Source organism: Chrysemys picta, chromosome 11 (genome assembly GCF_011386835.1).
Source record: "Chrysemys picta bellii isolate R12L10 chromosome 11, ASM1138683v2, whole genome shotgun sequence".
In the NCBI taxonomy this organism is placed as follows: Eukaryota; Metazoa; Chordata; order Testudines; family Emydidae; genus Chrysemys; species Chrysemys picta.
The window spans coordinates 40,849,998-40,871,466 of NC_088801.1; positions in this window are offsets into that span (position 1 = coordinate 40,849,998).

Below are 21,469 nucleotides of genomic sequence, written 5' to 3' on the forward strand. Positions count from 1 at the left end.
GTGCAAAGAAGAAATTCCAGCGTCATATGTACAAAGCGGAAAAAACCCTAACGTTTCCAAAGTTGTAGGCATGGAAATTATGTTGGCAGAAGACAGATTTACTATCATTCTGCCACCCTTCCTCACATGAAGTAGTATTTTAGCTCCCAGTCCTGCACACTGTTCCATGCAGGTGAAGCCTTTACTGGAAGTCTGTGCCCGTGGAACAATTTTCAGGATCGGGTCCTTACTCTCAAGTAGTCCCCCTGAAGTCAATTATGCTAGATCAAAGTACGATTAAAATACAAATTAATCATGTCACATACTCAAATATTTGAAATGTTTCTCAGTTTAGGCACCTCAGACTACAGAAAGTTGAACGTTGAGAAAGAAAATGAATTAAATATTTTACCTTAAAAAGCAGATTCCAGTCCCTTTGGCTCTTGAAATGAATGATTTAATATTGTTTCAGAGTGGGGATCAAAGTCATTCTTCTGCTGAGTATATCTCACAGTTAGAGAGAAATTCCTACATGATGATACATTGGATGTTCTATCTCAAAATTCATTTACAAATATCCACACTTTCTACTCAGAGCAACAGCTCCAAAATAAAGCGTTTTAATTTCAGATCACACTTAAAGGTATAACCAAATTATTGCATGCTCTGTTGCTGTATACACCAGTTTTAAAAATATGAGCCAATTCTGAAACTTATACTCCCATAACGCTTCCTCGTGCAAATAGTCCCATTGAAATCAATAGGACTGTTTGTGTGACTAAGAATTACTCATGCAAATAAAGACTGCAAGATAGGCTCAATGTATTCACTAAAATTGACTAATACCATCCATTTGCTTTATGTCTTTGAAGCTCCTCTCTGTAGTTCTAGGTGCTTTTATGCCAACAAAATATAGAAAATCATGCATGAATCTAAAGACTGCTCAACGCAAATGTGCTGTAGGCTGTCATAATACTATCAGAGACAAAGGTACATGAGGTAATATCAGTCCTCGGGAAGAGCTCTGCATCGTCTCAAAAGCTTGTCTGTCTCACCAACAGAAGTTGGTCCAATAAAAGATATTACCTCACCCACTTTGTGTCTCTAATATCCTGGGACCAACATAGCTACAACATCACTCCATAGAATACTGTTAGCTAAGCTAATAAAAATAGCAACTACCCACACATAAATCCTGCATCTCTCACTACACTGCTTTCCCAAAGGGCCCTCCTCTCCCACAATGAGTTTTGGAGCATATCCTAGGTTAACTTATCTGAATCCTCTGTCTGTTTAGTTCCCTGGCTTCATGGTTCTGACTTTATGGATGGATCTGGTCAGTCTATATGTTTGTGTCTGGGTAAAGATTTGGTGCGGGTCCTAGGCATTGTTACGCATTTATCACATCACAGGATTTCAATGATGGATCCTGGCAACGGAGCTTTAGCCTTTCCCTTTTTCAGGGATGGCAGGTAACAGGTGGTGCATGGGTCAAAGAGCGAGAAAGTAAGGACCATGGTCACCAAAGGGGAGGAAGAGATTGGAGTCAGAGATCCACAAGCACTTTCACAGGGCTCAGTGATGTTTTCTGGCTAGCAGCCTAACCAGGTTGCAAGCCTGGAAGACCCCAGGGTAAGTGGGCTTGCATGAGCCAATGTTAAGGTGGATTGGTTATGCCCTAAGAATTTGAGAGGCTCTGGATTCAAGCCTCTACTGAGGAGGGACAGGGATAGTTTGGGCAGCATCCACTCTCCTCCTCTCCTTCTGCTGTCAGGACAAGCTGCCTTCCAAGAGTTATCCTGTCTGAGTTACAGATAAATAAGTTGTAGCTGCTTGGCCAAAATTCTAGATGTCTGTCCCTCTCCTCATGGGTCCCGAGCCATTTGCCAGTCTAATTACCTTAAATGGGGTTTGAAATTTGAGACGCAAATTCGCTCCGAATCTAGCAAAAAAACCTGGCATATAAGTTCCTGTCTATGAATTTCAATTGCAATGTTAGAAGTAAATGTCATCCTTGGCCATATTTAAATTACAAAAAGAAAACCTAATTTTTTTGGTAAGAAATTAAAACAAAATAGTTCTGGAAAAGTTAAGGCACCAGTCATTGTTAAGATAAGGTTAAGACATTGGGGGTAAATGGAAGATGCTATGTCTCTTAAACAAATTAGCAAAGATCTTTGTTTAGGGCAATAACTACATATAGTTATATGGCCCAATCCTACAATTACTACTCAGGCAAATATGCTGTATTCATGAGTAGTCCCATTAGAGGCAATGAGATTGAGATGACAGTTTGCTGGACCAGGCCGATAATTTACTAGTCTAGGTTTCTCCCCGAAGGCCCTGATCCTACAGCAACTTAATCACACTCGTGCTGACTCAGATAGTAGTCTCATTAAAGACAAGAGGACTATCTGCTTGACAAAGGAGTACTCAGGTGAGAAAGGGTTGCAAAATCAGGCCCCCAGTTTCCTTTTTACAAATGACTTAGTGAAAAAACTCTATGGACCGAAGTCCATGGTGCCAAGCGCTCTCAGCTGTCACAGACTGCAATGGATGTAGAGGAACCTCAATGCCCCACAGAACTGGGCTCTATAACCAGCAATGCATAGTTGCAGGAGTGCTGGAACAATTTGTATAGTGGGGGTGCTGAGAGCCATTGAACCAAACTGTAAAACCTGTATATAATGAAAACGACTTCAAACCAGGGGGTGCTACAGGACCCCCAACACCCTTAGCTCCAGCACCTATGCATAGTTGTAACCAACTATACCCTAGGAGAGGGAGTTAATTGAAAATATTATTGACTGGTCCAATAGGAGTAGCACTGTCCTTGAATAGTCTTATACTTATTACTCATAATAAGCTGTGTTATCATCCCAAATAGAGATGCTAAGGGGCTCAGAAGACACCCCTTACTTTCTTGCATGGGCTTGAGATAGGAGAAGATTCCCACTCCCGCACACGTGAGCAGACTGAGCTGGTACAGAAGGGGCAGTAATCTGGAGCTGTCAGCGCTTACTTCCCCACACTAGCACATGGGGGGAGCAAGGATTTAACCACAACTCTGACACTATTCAGTGCTGGTCTGCTTCTGAGGCAGCTGCCCCTGACTCAGGGCTCATGGTAGCTCCACAGTCTAGGCTTATATGAAGTACTTTCAATACTGAGGTAAAAGTACTTAATTATCTAAGGTGTTAGGGTTTTTAAGGGTGAACTCTGTACTGCATACTACCATCCTGAGATGGATAAATTACCTTTTAGACATTTTGTTTAAAATAGCAAGTCTTATCTAAATTGAAAATGTGTCTTCTGTGCAGGATTAATAACTACTTTTCACCAAAAATTGCATAAGTGTATCATGTAAATGAAGGACTCCCTAAGCACACATTACTAGGAAAGACCATAACAGTCTATCATTTCAATGATCCCTGAACGACAGTGCCTGTAAGTAAGTTTTGATACAACAGATTGTGTGACAGCTTCATAGGAGTTGTTACAAGCTACATAGATAAAAATCTACAGAATAAAAGTGGACTAGCGTCAATTATGTCAATAACTAGTAAACTAGAGTACGTTCAAACTGGTCTTGGTACAAAAGATGGAAATTTATCTTTCTAAATTGATTTTGGATTATTTTACCAACTATACAAGTATAAAGGGGCATGAGTACTGGCACAGCTGTCCAGGAATGCTTAAAGTCTGAGGGCTAACTGTGTCTCACAGAATCCTACAAACCTCCCCCGTAAATGAAAGGGATTTGGGGGTGGGGGTGGGGAGAAATCAACTGCAGGTTTTTGTTGCTAGTAAAAAAAACGAATTTCCTTTCATCGTTCAGTAAATACCTAAGTACAAACAAATAATATGCTACTGTGCATGAATCTGTGATAAAAGCAATATGCAAATACATATGAAAATTCAGTGTGCCTCTTGGAGTCCTGGCAATTTGCCTACACAGCACTCAATATTGAAAAGTTTGGACTCTTACAATAAAGGGTTATGGCTAAGGGTTCTTGCTTTTAGGTGTAAGCTGGTATCACAAAATGTGTTGGTGGGGAAAAAGCAGACATGCTAGTATTATATTGGATACAATGAAGTAGTATCATGCTTTTTCTCACTTCTGGAACTTGCACCTGTGTGCTATTATTATTACTATGTGTATTATTGTAGTGCCATCAAACTTAATAACTGCACCTAGTCAATTTCACAAATAAGGTTGCCAGCTAAGACGTTAGAGAAAGTTGAAAATGCCCAGAAATCTGTACTGGTCTCCTCCTAGAGGAACAGCCTTACTTTAAGCAAATATTTTGCTATTTTACCTTCCATCTAAATAAGACTCCTCTAATGTAATTACTTCAATGGTGAAGAGGGAGGTTGTAAGATGTAACCCTCTTCTCATCGCTCTACTTCAGAGAGATGAAATACTGCCAGCTAGGAGATCGATTTATTTGGCTGTGTGTTTATCTGCCAACCCACACCCTTGAATTTGTCAGAACAGAAATAATAAAGTATCTAAAAAGTGCTCAGATACAGCAGCTTATTCTTTCATGTCGCTATTCCTTGTATTGTTGACAGTGTCTATTTAACCTTTTACAATTTTATACGGGTGTATAACAAAAGCAGCAGAAAATGTGACACCCACAAAGAGAAAAGTATTTCAACTCCCTGTGCCCAGACTGATTTTCTATCTGCAACAGATTGCAAGCTGAGAAAATCCAAATCCTGGCATCAAGAGGTTAAAGAAACACTTTGAGTTATGTTTTCACCCCAATGCACAGAGATTATCCATATGCAACTAGCAGCAGCAGCAATTCACTCGGATATAGGGCCTCTCATCAGAGGATCCCAAAGTGTTTTACAAAAATCAGCCCTGGGTGGACTCCCAGTGAAGTCTATGTGAGTTTTGCCAATGTGAATTCATTGGGAGTTAGAGGGGCCCTCTTAATTCTCAACACCCTTGTGAGCTAAAGTAGTGATGTTAATCATAAATGCATAATTAGTCCTAAGAGATGAAAGAGTGTTTACTATACAGAAGGCCAGGACCTAGTCTTCTGAGCATAGGCTGGAAGCTAGAAACTCCTGAGTCCTAATCCCACCTGTGGCAATGACTGACTTGTTCTGTTGATCTTGGACATCTGTTTCAGATTTTCTGAAATCTTAATTAATCTTAATCTGTTTTAACGATTTTACCTACCTCGAAGAACCTTAATTAATATTTGCAAAGCAAGCTGAGAGCACAAAGGGGTATCTAAAGTAATTATAATTAAATATGATAAATTAGTACAATGCAAAAAGCATCATCTTGAAGTACTGCACATGTGTATTTACCATATTGCTTTAATCCAGTGAGTTGTATTTACTTTCTTGCATGACCATCCAACATTTCTTACTGGTACCGGGGGGGGAGGGTGGACGGAGACAGACAAAGGAGGGGCAGGTGACTCTCCATGTGACTCCTCCCCACCCCGCCCCCAGCCCGGGCCCCCCACGCTCTTCTCCTCCCGTCCCCATGATCCATCCTATGTTACCTGGGGGGGGGGGGAAAGGCACTGTCCTCCTCCTCCTGCGCCAGAGACTTTGGAACTGCAGTGGGGAAAGGAGCAGAACGTGGGGCCACTGGGCAGCTCCCCCGGCACAGCTCTATCGCCCCCAACCCTGCTCCCTGACCTTCCACAGAGCTGTGTCTTCTCCGTCTATACAGCAGCAGCCCCACTGGAGGACAGAGCTAGGAGGGTGGGGCTGGTACAGCTGTGCCAGAGGAGCTGCCGGTGTTCTGCTCCTTTCCTCGCTGTGGTTCCCGGGAGAGTCTCTCCCGGGAAGCGCAACGGGAAAAGGAGAAGAACGCCGGCAGCTCCTCCGGTGGGGCTGCTGCTGTACAGATGGAGGAGACATAGCTCCGTGGAAGGGCAGGGAGCAGAGCCGTTCTGCTCCTCTTGTGTCTTTCCAGTACACCGTACCGGCTATAAATATCTTGCTGATATGGTGTACCGGACAAGACTGCTGTACTTGCACTGCTTCCCTCCAAGCTTTCATGAAATTCTTGATTCATGCAGTGATTTCTTCACGGAGAATCTTTCCCCTCAGCCCCCCCAACCTCTGTTTTCTATAACTTGAGAAAGTCAGTGGGCTCCTTTAAACAAAAAGAGTTTGAATCAATGGTTCTCTATTTCTATATACTAAATGATCGTACAAAAAACAAGATTAATAAATTTTAAGGCCAGAAAAGACTACTAAATTATCTATATAACAGAGGCCATAGAATTTCACCCATTTACCACCAAAGTTCTCAATTCTTCTACCCTTGAGTTGAGCTTACTACACAAGTTACAATTTACTGTAAATACTGGGAGTCAGGCCAGGGTTTTCAGGTTTATTATTTATGAATAACTTGCTCAATTTCATAACTGAGGCTAGAGCTTTGTCTTGGCTGTCTTGGAATCAAGGGGTGAAATCCTGACCATATTGAAATTAATGGCAGAACCCCTACTAACTTCAATGAAACCAGAATTTCACCCAAGGGTTCCATAATTTAAACACGCACACACGCACACACGCACACACGCACACTTCATTCTGTCCAGGGACTTCTGACACTTAACTGCACTTCCATACTGTTATTTAGTCCTATTTATGTATGCACCAAGTGCTAAATTCTTACATATCAATAATAGCTATCATGTCAAATATCATAGTTATAATGGGTCCGGAAATGATTTATTGCTCCTTGTAAAAAAAGATTTCAGTGAAAATTTGTTGTGTTCATCAAAATTTCAGTTTAGTGAAAAGCAGTTTGTTTTTGTTTTTTTCTGTTTTTGACAACCCAAAACTGAAATTAAAGAAAAAATACTTTTTAGACGCCAAAAATTTCACCTAACCATCCAAAATGTTGCCATTTTCAGTTGTCCCCTCCCTCCAAAAAAGTGACCAAAAAATTTCATTGAAAACAGGAGTCCATCCATTTCTACAATTGTCATTTTCCACTGAAATAGCTTTTTTACTGAAAACAATCTACTAGTTCTAATCATGGCACAAAAAAACCCAAAACAATTTCTAGGTTTTTTCCTCTGTCTCTTATAAGTGAAAGTGATGTCCTTTTTTATGGGTTGTATGTTATGAACTCTACATGTGTCAGTGTTCAGTTGCTCAGATGTTAATGCAGAAGCGAAGTCCGTTATAGAAATATTATATTAAAATGGACTTGAAGGTATTGTACACTAAATATCTTTCATTGGCTGAGCAAAGTGAGGCCCTACACTCGACTGCATTTCTCTGTTTGTATGTAATACAATAACTGGAATGCTGCATGCAACCAATTCCAAAATTTCAGGGCATGTTCTAGGCAGTAATGAGCAGAACCTCATTGATTTTGGTGAGCACTGGAAGGGAAAAATTGGTGGTGGGGGGATGCCAACACACAGCCCTTCGCGTCTGGCTAGCAGACCCAGCAGTTTCAACCACAACTGTAACTATCTACAGATCAAAGAACCAGTTGATGACGGCCCTTACACCTTCCAACAAAACACATGCACACCACCACGTCAGCTGTGCCCATGAATGACTTACCTCCCAGACTGAAAAGAAATAAAGGCTTGTCTACATGGCGAGCTAGTGAGCGGCAAGCTGGTGCTCTGTAGAGTCACCCCCTGGCTGGCCGTGCACTAATTCAAGATAGGGACAAGCCCTCTGAATGATGGGGGGAGAAAATGGGGAGTATGGGGGAAGGAGGCACACAGAGCCCCTGGCTGGGGGAAGAGAATGGGGGACCCTAGTATGATAGAGAATTGTCACAAACCAGGACTGGGCAGTCATGCCTAGTGGTCAGAGCTGGAGTCAGATGCCAGAAATAGCACTGAAGGTCCAAGCCAGAGTCAGGAACCAAGCAGGGGAGCGGGACAGGGGCAAGGCTGGATCAGGACTAAAGCAAGGTAAGCAGAGGAGAGTTCGCAGCTGCAGGCATGTGCGTCGAGCAGCCAGAGATCAGTGCTCACTGCTGGGTTTAAGAGCAGGCTTGCTGACTTCCTTGGGCAACCAGGCAAAGTGGTCAATAAGGCAGCCCTGCTATGGCTCAGCTCTGCACATAGGCCACCCAGAGACTGAGCAGGCACATCTGCAAGTCCTCGTGCCTGATTGGGAAGAGGAATGGAGGGCACACAGAATGCTGGTGTAAGGAGGAAGAAAGGGAGACAATGGTAGAAGGGGAGACATAGAACTGTCTGCCAGGTGGTACACTGAGCCCCTGCCATTGTGGGGAGGTTGCAGGTAGTACCAGAAATGGAAAGGGATGGAAAGGTGGCAGAAGGCAGCCTATGAGAGAATGGAAGAAAGCAAGGAGCTTGCGGGGCAAGTGCGGGAATGGAATGTGCAATGAGCTCAGCCAATAGAAGCAACCAAGTGCGTGAACCTCTAGTTTATCTGGTTTCATGAAAGATAAACTAAGACGCTTATGCTCAGACAGGCTGGTTTCAGACCAGGATTTGGGGTGTAGCTTTGCAGGTGTACTGGAGCCAGAGTTCAGGTTTCATTCATTCAGAGTTCATTCGCTGGTGTCAAGGTCCGGTGGAAGTCTCACAAAATCAGATATTCTAGGAAGATTACAGCTACAGCCAAACCAGAACCAGAAAACAAGCCCATCCAGACTTGGATCTGACATGGAATCATGGACTAATGATGGATTCAGATCCAAGAATTTTAATCCAGTATCCCCACCAAAATTAGAAATACTGTGATCAGAGGCTTGAGGTTTGGCTCCTCTCTTTCTATTTACATTTGCATGTATCTGCTCTTATTTCCCAAAGATATCTATTCAATAGCTGCATTTTAAAATGAAATGTTTGAAATCATTTTAAATGCAAATAAAATGCTCATCAGTTATAATCCTGAACCAACTACTTGTTCATTTCCAGCACGCAGGCTCCAATCCAAAACAATTAAGCATGTGCTCAACTGTAAGCAGGTGAGTAGTCCCACAAAACTCAATAGACTTACAGTCTAGACTGACTTGGGACTACTCACCTGCTTACAGTTGAGCACATGGTTAAATGCTTTGCTGAAATGGGGTCTAGTCTTCAAACCCTTAAGAGCACCTTAGAAACCAACGTGGCATGAACTGAAGCTGCTCTTAAAAACAGATTGCTAGATGCCAGTCTGATTACAGCACAACTTTGATTATCCATTTTCAACTACCTTAAAACAGCCCATTCGCAGAAATAAATTACATCCCTACAGCTTCAGTTAATCATACGAAAAACACCCCCAGTTTCAAAAAATCTTGGTTATCTGAACATACTTGTCCCCTGTCACAATGCAGGTGACTGACGGTGTACTGTGCGCCTCGTTCACTGCCATTTTACTTTTTTAAAAATAAGAACAAAATTAAATTGAGTGTCCTATTCAATTGTTTAGCTATAAATCAGTCTTCAGAATTAAGCTGCTACCTTGATGTGCAACAACTCAATGATTTTGTCGCAGAAGTAAACAGCTGAGGGGGAAAGTCCCATAGCTTTATATCTTCCCCATTTTTTGATCTTGAGCAGTTTTCTCCTGATAAACAAAGAAAGTCTTCTTAAAGCTTCTGAATATATGTATTGTTTGCTGTGATTTTTCCATTCCTTCTTCTAGATCCCCTATGAAAATCTCCTCAGGCTTTCATGTTTCTAATTCCTGTTTCAACAAAACAAATTTAATTATTTCTAGGACCATATTTTGAAATCTTACTTTTAACATAACATAGTTAAAAGATACTACATCACTTAATCGGATGGCTGTGCAGTGTCATGTTTGTGATTATATTATGATAAGACGAAACAAAAATATATGTTGTTTTGTGCTTCAGAGCTTGATGCACAATAACTAAGATCATTAATATTTTGTCCTAGAAGTGCATGCAACATACAAAAAAATCATAACAGAAAAACTGACTGGAAATGTGTCCAAGTTTTAATGGCTGTGAGGTAGTAATGTCTAGTGGCTTTTCAAGGGTCTAAGAATTCCTGAGTTCTACCTCCCCTCACGACTCTGCGTGAGAGATTGGGGAAATCACTTGGATTTCCCTGTGCATCAATTTACCCCACTGTAAAATATGTATAATATGGTTTAGCTCATCTTAAAAGAGTTTTGTGAAGCTTATTTAATGTCTATAAAGCACACTGAGATGCTCACTTAAAAGGGTGATTGTAGCAGTGCAGTTCCCCCCATGCCCTACCCCAGCCCCACTTGTGGCCAAAGGTTGTGCTACAGCAGCGGTTTTCAACCTGTGGCCCATGGATCCCTGGGGGTTTGCAGACTACATCTAAGATTTCCAAAGGGGTCCACACCTTAGTTGAAATTTTTAGGGGTCCACAAATGAAAAAAAAAAAAAAAAGGTTGAAAACCAGACCACTGGTCTATTAGCACCCTGCCTCTGTTTTCCCCCTCCCCTCTTCAGGGTCTTCTAAGAACTCACAGTTCAAAAGTCATTCAAACACTCTCCATGAGGGGTCCTATTTATTTAGGCCACTGGGGACACACTTCCCCCTCCAACCCTAGTTCACTCTCCCCCCACCCCAAGAGTCCAAAATAACACAAAGTTGAAAATAAAACAAACTTTTTCACACTCTTTACCCCAGTTTCAGCTGGACTCAGCCACTCCTTCCTGAGGATCTGCCTGTCTGCTTCCCAGTAACTTCCACCTGGAGTTTGTCCTTCTTCATAGGCCTTTCAAGTTCAGCCTTTGTAGTCTCTTCTCCATGCTTGGACAAGGTCCCCCGCCCTCCCCAAGCCTCCCTGCCTGAAGAGCTTTCTCCAACTTTCTGCCTAGCCCCTTCTCCGAGGCCCCGCACACTCCCTCTGTCACTCGCTTTCCCCCACCCTCACTCTCTTGCCCATTTTCACTGGGTTAGGGAAGATCCTTTTTTGACTGGGTGTTCGGTTGAAAACTGGACACCTGGCAACCCTCCCCCTTTACTGCAACTGCCTGCTCTTTTTACCCTGCATCACCTGATTCAACCCAGGTGTGGCTCATCCTGTAATCAGGGATGGCTTAGCCCCAGGCCAGCCACCCTGTTACAGTGATCAGTGCAAAGCGTTAAAGCAAAGAGCTGTATGTAGCCTTGTGTCACTATAACAATATTTGATTTTGATTATTGTAGGAAATATGGCAATTACATCACTGTATATTTATTCTTTATGCTACAGTGATCCTTTTACATCATAGTAATTCTTTTCAGAGCCAAACTAAATTTTTGTATTAACATGATAGCAATTGATAGAAATCCTATTTTTTAATATCTTTCAATTGTAAAATATAAACCAGCATGAGGGTCTGGTTTAAAACTAATTTATACCAGACAACTGAGGGTTACAATCTGAATCTCTGTCCTTTTCTCCATTGTGCCACGGTGCACCAGGGATCACTAACACTAGGTAATTTTACATGCAATGTGTACTGCATTTCCGGCATGTACAGTGAGTTAAAAACAGAGTTTCAGACTTAAAGCAAGTCTGATTTCCCAACCTTGTTAGTTTAAGCTTGCCCCTTCCTGTTGTTTACAAACTTCATTTAATTTGTGGTTTTAAATGTTATTTTACCAAAGACAGTTAAAGAAACAAAAAAGGCAAGGGATGGGAGAACAAAAGTATGGAAGAGTATTATGGCCAAATTCTGCCCTTTCAAGGATCTGCTTGCATAAGTGTGAAATTTTCACAGATGTCAGCAGCACTGACTTGCTGCGCTGTGCTGGCTTTTCAGATGATACACAGCAATGGCTCCAGCTGTGAGAGGCATTTCTCTCTAAGAATTCTTTGGAACCCAAACCAAGCATAAGCACAGCTGATTTTAAAAAGAAAATCCTGATCCGCCAAGCTCTTAGCAGAGTTGGACTTTATGCATGGTGAGCAATCCCATTGACTTCAGTGGGGCTACTCACATGCTTAAAGTATGTGCATGTGTGTTTGCACGATCGGGCCCAAAGTACAGGTACGGTCTGTCTCATCTTACACTGGGATTACGTTCCGCAGTCAGCGCCTAAAGCGAAAAACGCCTATAGTCAAAATTACATTGAGTGTAATGGGGGGCGGAATCGCCCGCACTACAGAAACAGTATTTAAATTGTTATTTTTCTCTTTTTTGTTGTTTTGTTTTTGCCGACCGCATAAAGCTGAAATCACATATGTTAAATGCGCCTAAGACCTGTATTCTCTCGGTATAAGAGGGTATGACTGAGCTCCTGGTGGAGATCCCTGCCTCAGCAGCACACACAACTGACTAGGGGCAGGTCTTCACTACAGGGGGGGGGGGGCGTCGATTTAAGATACGCAAATTCAGCTACGCGAATAGCGTAGCTGAATTCGACGTATCGGAGCTGACTTACCCCGCTGTGAGGACGGCGGCAAAATCGACCTCCGCGGCTCCCTGTCGACAGCGCTTACTCCTACCTACCCTGGTGGAGTAAGAGCGTCGATTCGGGGATCGATTGTTGCGTCCTGACGAGACGCGATAATTTGATCTCCGAGAGATCGATTTCTACCCGCCGATTCAGGCGGGTAGTGTAGACCTAGCCTAGGTAACAAAGTTCTGCTGAGGAGGAGGGACTTGGAATGCAGGAGGGCAGGGATGTGCAACACCCTGCTTGCTGCAGAACGGTGCTCCCTGAAGCTTCAACCATTGCAATGAAGGGGTGTTTTGGAAGTGGTGGTAATGAACAATGGAACCATGCTGAATTCCCCATCCGGGGATGGATGCAGGACTATTACCTGAGGCTGTAATAATAGCTGTTGAGAGCAGGTCTACTACCACTACACAACCTGGGGGCGAGGATTTAGTTCCACACCCACTACTCCAGCACATTGACTTAGGCTACATCTTCAGCAATAAAAATCCATATAAAAATCCCATCGGCACTTGGACTTCTTCCCCACTTGGAATTCTTTTTCCCAAAATAAATAGGAATTTTTGTAAGGCCTTGGACAACAGAGCCCCAGTACAGATCAGGGTCTCCAAGCACTACCATAGCAGTAATACAGCAAGAAGACCATGTTATGGATTAATCACTTGTCAAATTCCATTACATTTAGGATCCTAGAAAAGCATCTAACACTGGTAAATGTCTGCATTTATTACAAGTCCATAACTAACTAAATCACTATTTCCCCTCCCACCCCCCCCCAAAAAAATCTCCACTCCCTTTTGCAAAATAAAAGATAAAATACTTATTTGGTTGAAACCCCTTTTCAGCTAAATTTCCCCTGTAAGCAAATTTTTTGTAATCACGTGATTTGTCCCATGAAGAATAAGGATCAGGACTGTGTTACAACACTACTGACTACCCCTTAAAACAATACATTCAAAAATCACTACTCCACTCCATCTCAACCATTTGTCAATACACAGACGTCAGTGATCTGTGCTCTTAGATCATATTCATATCAGCAAAATAAAGTAGATTCTCTTATAATACAGGACCTGATTATCCTCTCATAGAAGCCAATGGCAAATCTCTCACTGAGGTTAGCTAGAGAAAGATTGATCCTATTTTGTTCATACATAATACATACAGTATCTGGGAACCAGGTCAGGCAACATACATCTGTTTCACAGTAAAAACAAAATACTATCCTGCAACAAATCTGCTCTGAGGCCTGGGGACAGACTTTGGCAGAGTGCGCAAAAGGAGCAAAACCAGACTCTCCTCCATATTTTCATACTTGTTACTTCTGCCAATTTCTCTTTGTGGAATTTGCATGAGACTATATTCAAGTTCATATAAAAAACAATAAAAACAATATCCCTCCCTCCCCCCCCCCCCCCCCAAATAGCTTTTTAGAGCAACAAATATCATCTGGTAGTCAGCATTGGCTGTAATACAATCCCTGTACCATAAGGTGTTGAATGTCTATTTCGTTAAGAAAATACAGTAAAGCAATATCATGACTCCATCAAATAGAATCCAGACAGGACTCCATCAAGTTACACTGAATGCCACTCATTTAAAAAGAATCTTGCAAATACTGTATCAACACAGCGCCATTGAAAATGAGTAAACTTCAGAAAACTGTAAAATGCTTTTAAAACTTCACATATTCACCACTAACAGCAGATTTTTCTTGTAACAGAGACCAACACTAATGATAGAAATATGCCTTTCTGCAATTCAAGCGGAAGAACAGAAAATGAATACTATGTCCTATGTCATCAGGGAGTCCTTTCATTCATCAAGGCACAGAGACTCAGTAGCAAAATATTTAACCCGTGAGTTTTATTGAACACATCTGCATTTTGGGTGAAATTCACCTCTCTGCAAAGAGCCAGCCCAAGGCATTAGCACCACCTATGTAATGCTTCAGGGCCTGATTCTCATTTACACTGAAGTCTGCTTGCCTTAAAACGGGAGGAAGTTACATTTGCACACACTTTCAGGCACTTTTTCACTGCCAGAGCAGTGGCAAGTGGCCTTAATGTAAAAGAAAGTCAGGCATTCTATCCTCAAAACAGGGCTTAAGTGAGACTTAAATGGTAGAGCGGCCTTGTGACTGGCCCTGTGCATCATGGTGAATTTCACCACATATGTACACTCACACAGAGCTGACTAAGCTCCCAATCTTCTGTCCCAGCATACAGTGAACTCACTGTAAAACCTGGGACTGATTCTCTTGGGACAGGTTCAATCTCATGCCTGTGTTAGTTGTTTCAAATCCCTGGGCAGGAATTTGGAATTGTCCCTCGCCAGACAGCATGATCCAATGGACATGGCCCCACAATGGGAAACCAGAGAGCTGGGTTCTAGTCATGTCACTGAGTGACCTTGACCAAGTCACTCAAACTCTCTCCGTCCTAGTTTCACCATCAGTACAATATTGCCTGCCTGCTAATATTTACCCATCTTTGTAAATTCTAGGGATAGAAAGCTCTGCTAATACAGCAAGCAGCCTAGAATGCTATAGTACTTCTCTCTTAGACTGCAGCCAAGAAGAAAGACTTAGGTTCTCTTAAACTGATGATAGATAAGAAAAAAGAAGAAGAAAACCAGAAGAAAAAGATTTTGTCTAGGGTCTACTGGGATTCGTGGAGTTGTTGTTTGCCAAGAAATCCTAACATAGTCCAGAGTCAATCTATGTAGTTTTGAACAGTAACATAGCACGCTTTTCTTACAGGAAGTTGTGTGTGTCTGATGGGCCTATGTTATAGTTGCTCAATGTAAAAGGCACTATATTTACTAGTCTGGAAGCACTTTCAGCATAAGAGGCAGGAATGTAAATAAGACCTCATCTTTTAAATAATTCATGTTTTTTGTCTATATAAAAATATAGTGAGTTTACTTCACGTGTAAGTATTCCTTTACGTAGGTTTTTAATGGTGCAACCCATTCTCTTAGATCTATGTGCTACCTTTCCTCTGTTCATACATCTCCCCTGGATATCTATGGAAATGCTGCACACCAACTGAGGGTGATATATGGCCTACTTTATACCATTTAAATAAGACTAAGGCTTCTTGCTGAATAGTCAAGATGTTGGCTAGGTTTTTTAAAAGTTAGTGATTTTGGGTACCCAACTTGAAACCTGTAAAGGGCCCCAATTTCCAGAGGCCAGGTGCTTATCCTTAATGTGTTTCAAGTTGGGCTCCCAAAATTACTCTTCGCTTTTGAAAATTGTGGCCATTAGTCTTTGTATTTAATTAACATTTTTATCAGGCTGCATATAATCTGGAACTTTTCTTTAATCAGCCAACCATATTTCAAAACATCTGTACTGTAAGAACAAACAGATACCATAATAAAATCACAGTGATCATAAACAAAGTAATATGTAACATACTGACAGAAAATACAAACATTTTTTATCAATGAATGTCAGCTTTTCAATGAGATAAAGTACAATTTGGAATTGCTGATGAACAGCGAGAGATTTTGTGTGTGCAACTTGGGATCCATAAACTGCAAATTTATGTGGGCATATGTCAGTATTTAAATCCTCTATGAAAGAAACATACGACTTGTTAGCGGAAACAAAGTGCATTTTCCTTACCTTGTCAATTAAAAGATTGCAAAACTCTTGTAGCAAGACAACCATCCTCTCAGGAAAGCAGTAGTATTTGGAATGGGTCCAGACCAGACAGATGGCATGGCAAAGGGGTTCAGTGAGACTTTCAATATCTGGGAAGTTTGATTCTTCCAAGAAGGTAATGTAACGTTTTAAGGCCAAGATACAAGTCAATATCCTGAGCCTCTGAAACTGCTAAAAGATGTAAAAAAGAATAATAGGGATGAAAACATTTTTCTAAATTGATTCAGACAACTGTATTATTGAGAAAGATTAATGAAATTTAGCATCAAAACATATCAACTCTTAATATGTAATCTAAATTCCTTTGTATGCTTTGCAAATGAGCACATATATAAAAAAAAATCAATACCTCATATCTTCTCAACCGTTAAGATAAATTGTTTGAAACTGAGATAATAGCTGCTTCTTGATCTTTTTAGGATCTCTATTATAATATGGAGATATACCTATCTCATAGAACTAGAAGGGATCCTGAAAGGTCATTGAGTCCAGCTCCCTGCCTTCACTAGCAGGACCAGGTACTGATTTTGCCCCAGATCCCTAAGTGGCCCCCTCAAGGATTGAACTCACAACCCTGGGTTTAGCAGGCCAATGCTCAAACCACTGAGCTATTCCTTCCCCCTTATCTCCCCCATTATCTTATGGATCTTTGGATTTTATAACTATGGTAAAATTGTTAAAAAAGATATTTAGTATAGCAAAGTGACAGATGTAAGGGTATACCTTGTATGTATGTCACTTTGCTGTATGTCATGCAGCCCTGCACACAGTAACTGAGATACAAACATGCATACATAACACTATTATTCTCATTGGTCTATGCAATGTAAAGGGGTATATAGAGAACCAAATATCACATAGCAGGTAGAGCTGCAGCACGTGTCTGCTGATACAAGGCAAGCTGGCAGTGGTTAGCCACTACTGAAACCAATTATCTTGTGCAGAGCAACGGGAACCACTGAGAAGAGACATTTCAGAGACCTACTTTCCGAGGGCCTGCTCCTGCAAACACGCATGAGCAAAGTCATGCCTGTGCTAGGGTTACCATATTTTGTGCCTCCAAAAGGAGGACACTCCACGGGGCCCCGGCCCCGCCCCCAGCCCCGCCCACGCCCCACGCCCCGCCCCAACTCCGCCCCTTCCCCAAAGTCTCCGCCCCCTCCCCTGCTTCCTGCGAACATTTGATTCGCGGGAAGCCTGAAGCAGGTAAGGGGGGTGTGGGGGGGAGGAGGCGCGGCCCAGGCTGGCCCCCCCGGCGTTTCCAGCCTGGGTCGGCTCGGGCCCTGGGGTGCCGGCCCCGGGCCCGGCCGAGCACCCCCGGCCCCCGGCACCGCACCGCCGGTCCCCAGTCCGGCCCTCGGCACCGCACCGCTGTCCCGGCCCCTGGCACCGCCGGCCTGTCCCCCGAGTCCCTGAGCCCCCAGCCCGGCCCGGCACCGCCGGCCCGTCCCCCGAGCCCCCGAGCCCCCGGCCCGGCCGGCCCAGCCCCGGAGCCCCCGAGCCCCCGGCCCCACCGGCCCGGCCCCGGAGCCCCCGAGCCCCCGGCCCCGCCGGCCCGGCCCTGGAGCCCCCGGCACCTCTCCGCCGGCCCGGCCCGGCCCCGGAGCCTCCGGCACCGCTCCGGCGGCCCGGCCCGGCCCCAGAGCCTCCGGCACCGCTCCGGCGGCCCATCCCATCCCCCGAGCCTCCGGCCCGGCACCGCTCCGCCGGCCCGGCCCCCGAGCCCCCGGCCCGGCACCGCTCCGCCGTCCCGTCCCCCGAACCCCCAGCCCGGCCCGGCACCGCACCGCCGGCCCGTCCCCCGAGCCCCCGAGCCCCCTGCCCGGCCCCGCCGGCCCGGCCCCGGAGCCCCCAAGCCCCCGGCCCCGCCGGCCCGGCCCCGGAGCTCCCAGCACCGCTCCGCCGGCCCGGCCCGGCCCCAGAGCCTCCGGCACCGCTCCGGTGGCCCAGCCCAGCCCCCGAGCCCCCGGCCCGGCCCCGCTCCGCCGGCCCGGCCCCCGAGCCCCTGGCCTGGCACCGCTCCGCCGGCCCGGCCCCCGAGCCCCCGGCCCGGCACCGCACTGCCGGCCCGTCCCCCGAGCCCCCGAGCACCCGGACGGGGATTTGGAGCCCAAAAAGCCGGACATGTCCAGGAAAATCTGGACGTATGGTAACCCTAGCCTGTGCACAAGTGTTTGCAGGATTGGGCCCTAACTCAGCTCAGATGCACTGATTCCAACTGTGCAAGTCATTTTAGTTTGGGGATTACATTACACAATTATTGTCATCTGTGCTTTGAGGGTAAAAAATAAAAAGATCAAAGAGAGACATACTGTATGAAACACAGACTCTGTTGTTTAGTTGCCCAGTGATGTAGAACTGGTGAGCTGGCCACACATGGCTAAAACAATTAAGAAACTTCACAGTACTAATGCTGTAATCCTGGAAAATAAAGTTACTGCTGCTAGGAGTCAATCGTACATTCATTTTAGTTTTAACCAAAAACATCAATCTCATCAAGTTGGTAATTTGGCACATTTCCTATTCAAATCAAGCCAATTAATCCCTGTCATGGTTTATTATTTTACTGTTATGAAAGTTCCAAAGCAGACTGCAAGTTCTTTTGAAAAGTTATATTTTACCTGATCATAAAAACCCAATAAGTTTTCCTTTTGGATTTGCCAAATCTCTGTTTCTGTAGAAGATCCAGAGGTTTCTCCCGGTAAAATAATTTGTGCTGAATCTTGTCTTAAAACATCACATATCTGATGACTCCACTGGATTACCATAATGCCAATAGAATATAGTGGAGTGGTTTAAATGGAAAGTATCCTGGAACAAAAATACCAGATTTTCACCATTCATAATAAAAACAAATAACGATTTAACCTTATTTTCTATTAAAAAATTTTATTAACAGAGTTTGGATTTCATTCCTCCAATTACACTATCATAAAACTGAAAAATGTGTTTATATTATTAACAGTATACCATGAATTCTCACTCTAATAGATACATAACGGATCTAGCATAGTTCACATATTAAATAAGCCAAAAAGCAACAGCTCACCCCCAAAAAGGAACATTTAACTCACACAGCAAACTTTAGATCCATATTTTTAAAAAACAAAACTATTATTCAATGGTTCAGTGTTTAGACCCAGGGCTTCGGTTATGGCCTATTTCTGACAGAGATGTGATATGTATAAACAGTAGCCTGTTCCAAGCAGGGTGGATTAATTTAAATCAGCAAGCAGGAAACTTTGATTTTCATTTGTAGTTTTTAGTTATTTTCCTGAAGAACGGTTGAGTCTCATTAGCTGAGAACTATTAAAACATGTTGATTTGCAACTAAACATAGCCTATACACTCTGGCTTGCCTACAGGAACAAAGCTGGGATGTGTATCCCAGAACTAGCCTGCCAGGGACTAACTACCTGTATGCACTGGCTGACACATTAACAGTTTGCTAATGTGGTTTGATCTAGTCCTTTAAACCAAAGTGCATTAACAAACTGTTAATGTGTGTCAATAGGGTTCACATGGATAGTCTGCAGCAGACTAGTGCATGGTAGATTCACAACACACTTGCCACAGATTTAGGCCTTGGCTACACTTGCAGCTGTACAGCGCTGTGAGTTAAACCTGTCTTCGTACAGCTGGGTAGGGAAAGCGCCACATTTGTGGCAACTGCAGCGCCATTGGGAGCGGTGCATTATGGGCAACTATCCCACAGAGCACCTCTTCCCATTCTGGCGCCATGGGTTGTGGGAAGGGGGCGTGGGTGCGGGGGATTCTGGGTCCTGTCCCAGCGCCCCGTGATGCATCGCTTCGCATCCCAGAAATCCCTTTGTTTCCATCCACCTTTGGCGCCATCTTTCAACAGTTTCTGTGCAGCGTGATCTGTCTGCGGGAAATGGAGTCCAAACTGCTGAGGCATATGCTGACGAGCCTCGCCAGCACATCACGTTTGGCTGTCAAACTATTCCTTAAGATCCAAAGTGACAGTGAGGAGTCCGATGATGCTATCGAGCCGCGTAACGTGTACGACACAAAATTGCTTGTGGCATTCATGGACATGCTCAGCACCTTGGAACGCCGCTTTTGGGCTCAGGAAACAAGCACTGAGTGGTGGGATCACATCGTCATGGAAGTCTGGGATGATGAGCAGTGGCTGCAGAACTTTCGGATGAGAAAAACCACTTTCATGGGACTGTGTGAGGAGCTCGCCCCCACCCTGAGGCGCAAGCACACGAGATTGAGAGCTGCCCTGCCAGTGGAGAAGCGGGTGGCTATTGCAATCTGGAAGCTGGCAACTCTAGCCAGCTTCCGGTCAGTCGCAAACCAGTTTGGAGTGGGAAAGTCGACCGCTGGAATCGTGTTGATGCAAGTTTGCAGGGCCATTAATCGCATCCTACTCAGAAGAACCGTGACTCTGGGTAACGTGCAGGACATAGTGGATGGCTTTGCACAAATGGGTTTCCCTGCCTGTGTAGGGGCGATAGATGGGACGCACATTCCTATTCTGGCACCGCCCCACCTAGCATCCGAGTACGTTAATTGGAAGGGGTATTTCTCTATGGTTCTCCAGGCGCTTGTGGATCACTGTGAGCATTTCATTGACATTAACACAGGCTGGCCATAAAAGGTGCATGGCGCACGCATCTTTCGGAACACTTGGCTGTTCAGGAAGATGCAGGCCGGGACTTTTTTCCCAGAGCGGAAGTAGGAGAAGTTGAAATGCCCATTGTGATCCTTGGAGATCCCGCTTACCTGTTAATGCCGTGACTCATGAAACCCTACACAGGGAGCCTTGACAGCAGCAAGGAACGGTTCAACTACAGGCTGAGCCGGTGCCGAATGACTGTGGAGTGAGCCTTTGGCCATTTAAAGGGCCACTAGCGATCTCTGTATGGGAAGTTGGACTTGGCTGAACACAGCATCCCCGTGGTTATAGCCGCGTGCTGTACCCTCCATAATATTTGTGAAGACAAGGGTGAAAGCTTCACTCGGGCATGGACCTCTGAGGTTGAACACCTGGAGGCTGAATTTGCACAGCCAAAGAGCAGGGCTATTACAGGGGCCCAGCGCGGGGCTGCAAGGATTAGGGATGCCTTGAGGGAGCAATTTGAGGCTGTGCAGTGATAGCTGGTGCCCTGCACGGGAGTGAAGTGCAATAGTTCCAATCTTTAGGAATCAGTGTTTGCTAAGCAGACTTGCAGTGCCTGTTTATTTCCAGGGCTAAGGAATCTTTTACTTTATGCAATAATAAAGAATGTTTTCAAAGCCAAAAAATCCATTTATTGAAAAGAAAATCCATTTATTGAAAAGAAACAACTGCTTGGGAATCAGAAAGGGCAAGGGGGTGGAGTGGGGAACTGTGCAATCACAGATTCACCTATGTCCTGTCTGGTGCTGCAAATGCCTTGCCAGTGTGGACAGGGAGTGAGTTACAGCGCTGGAGGTGGCTTTA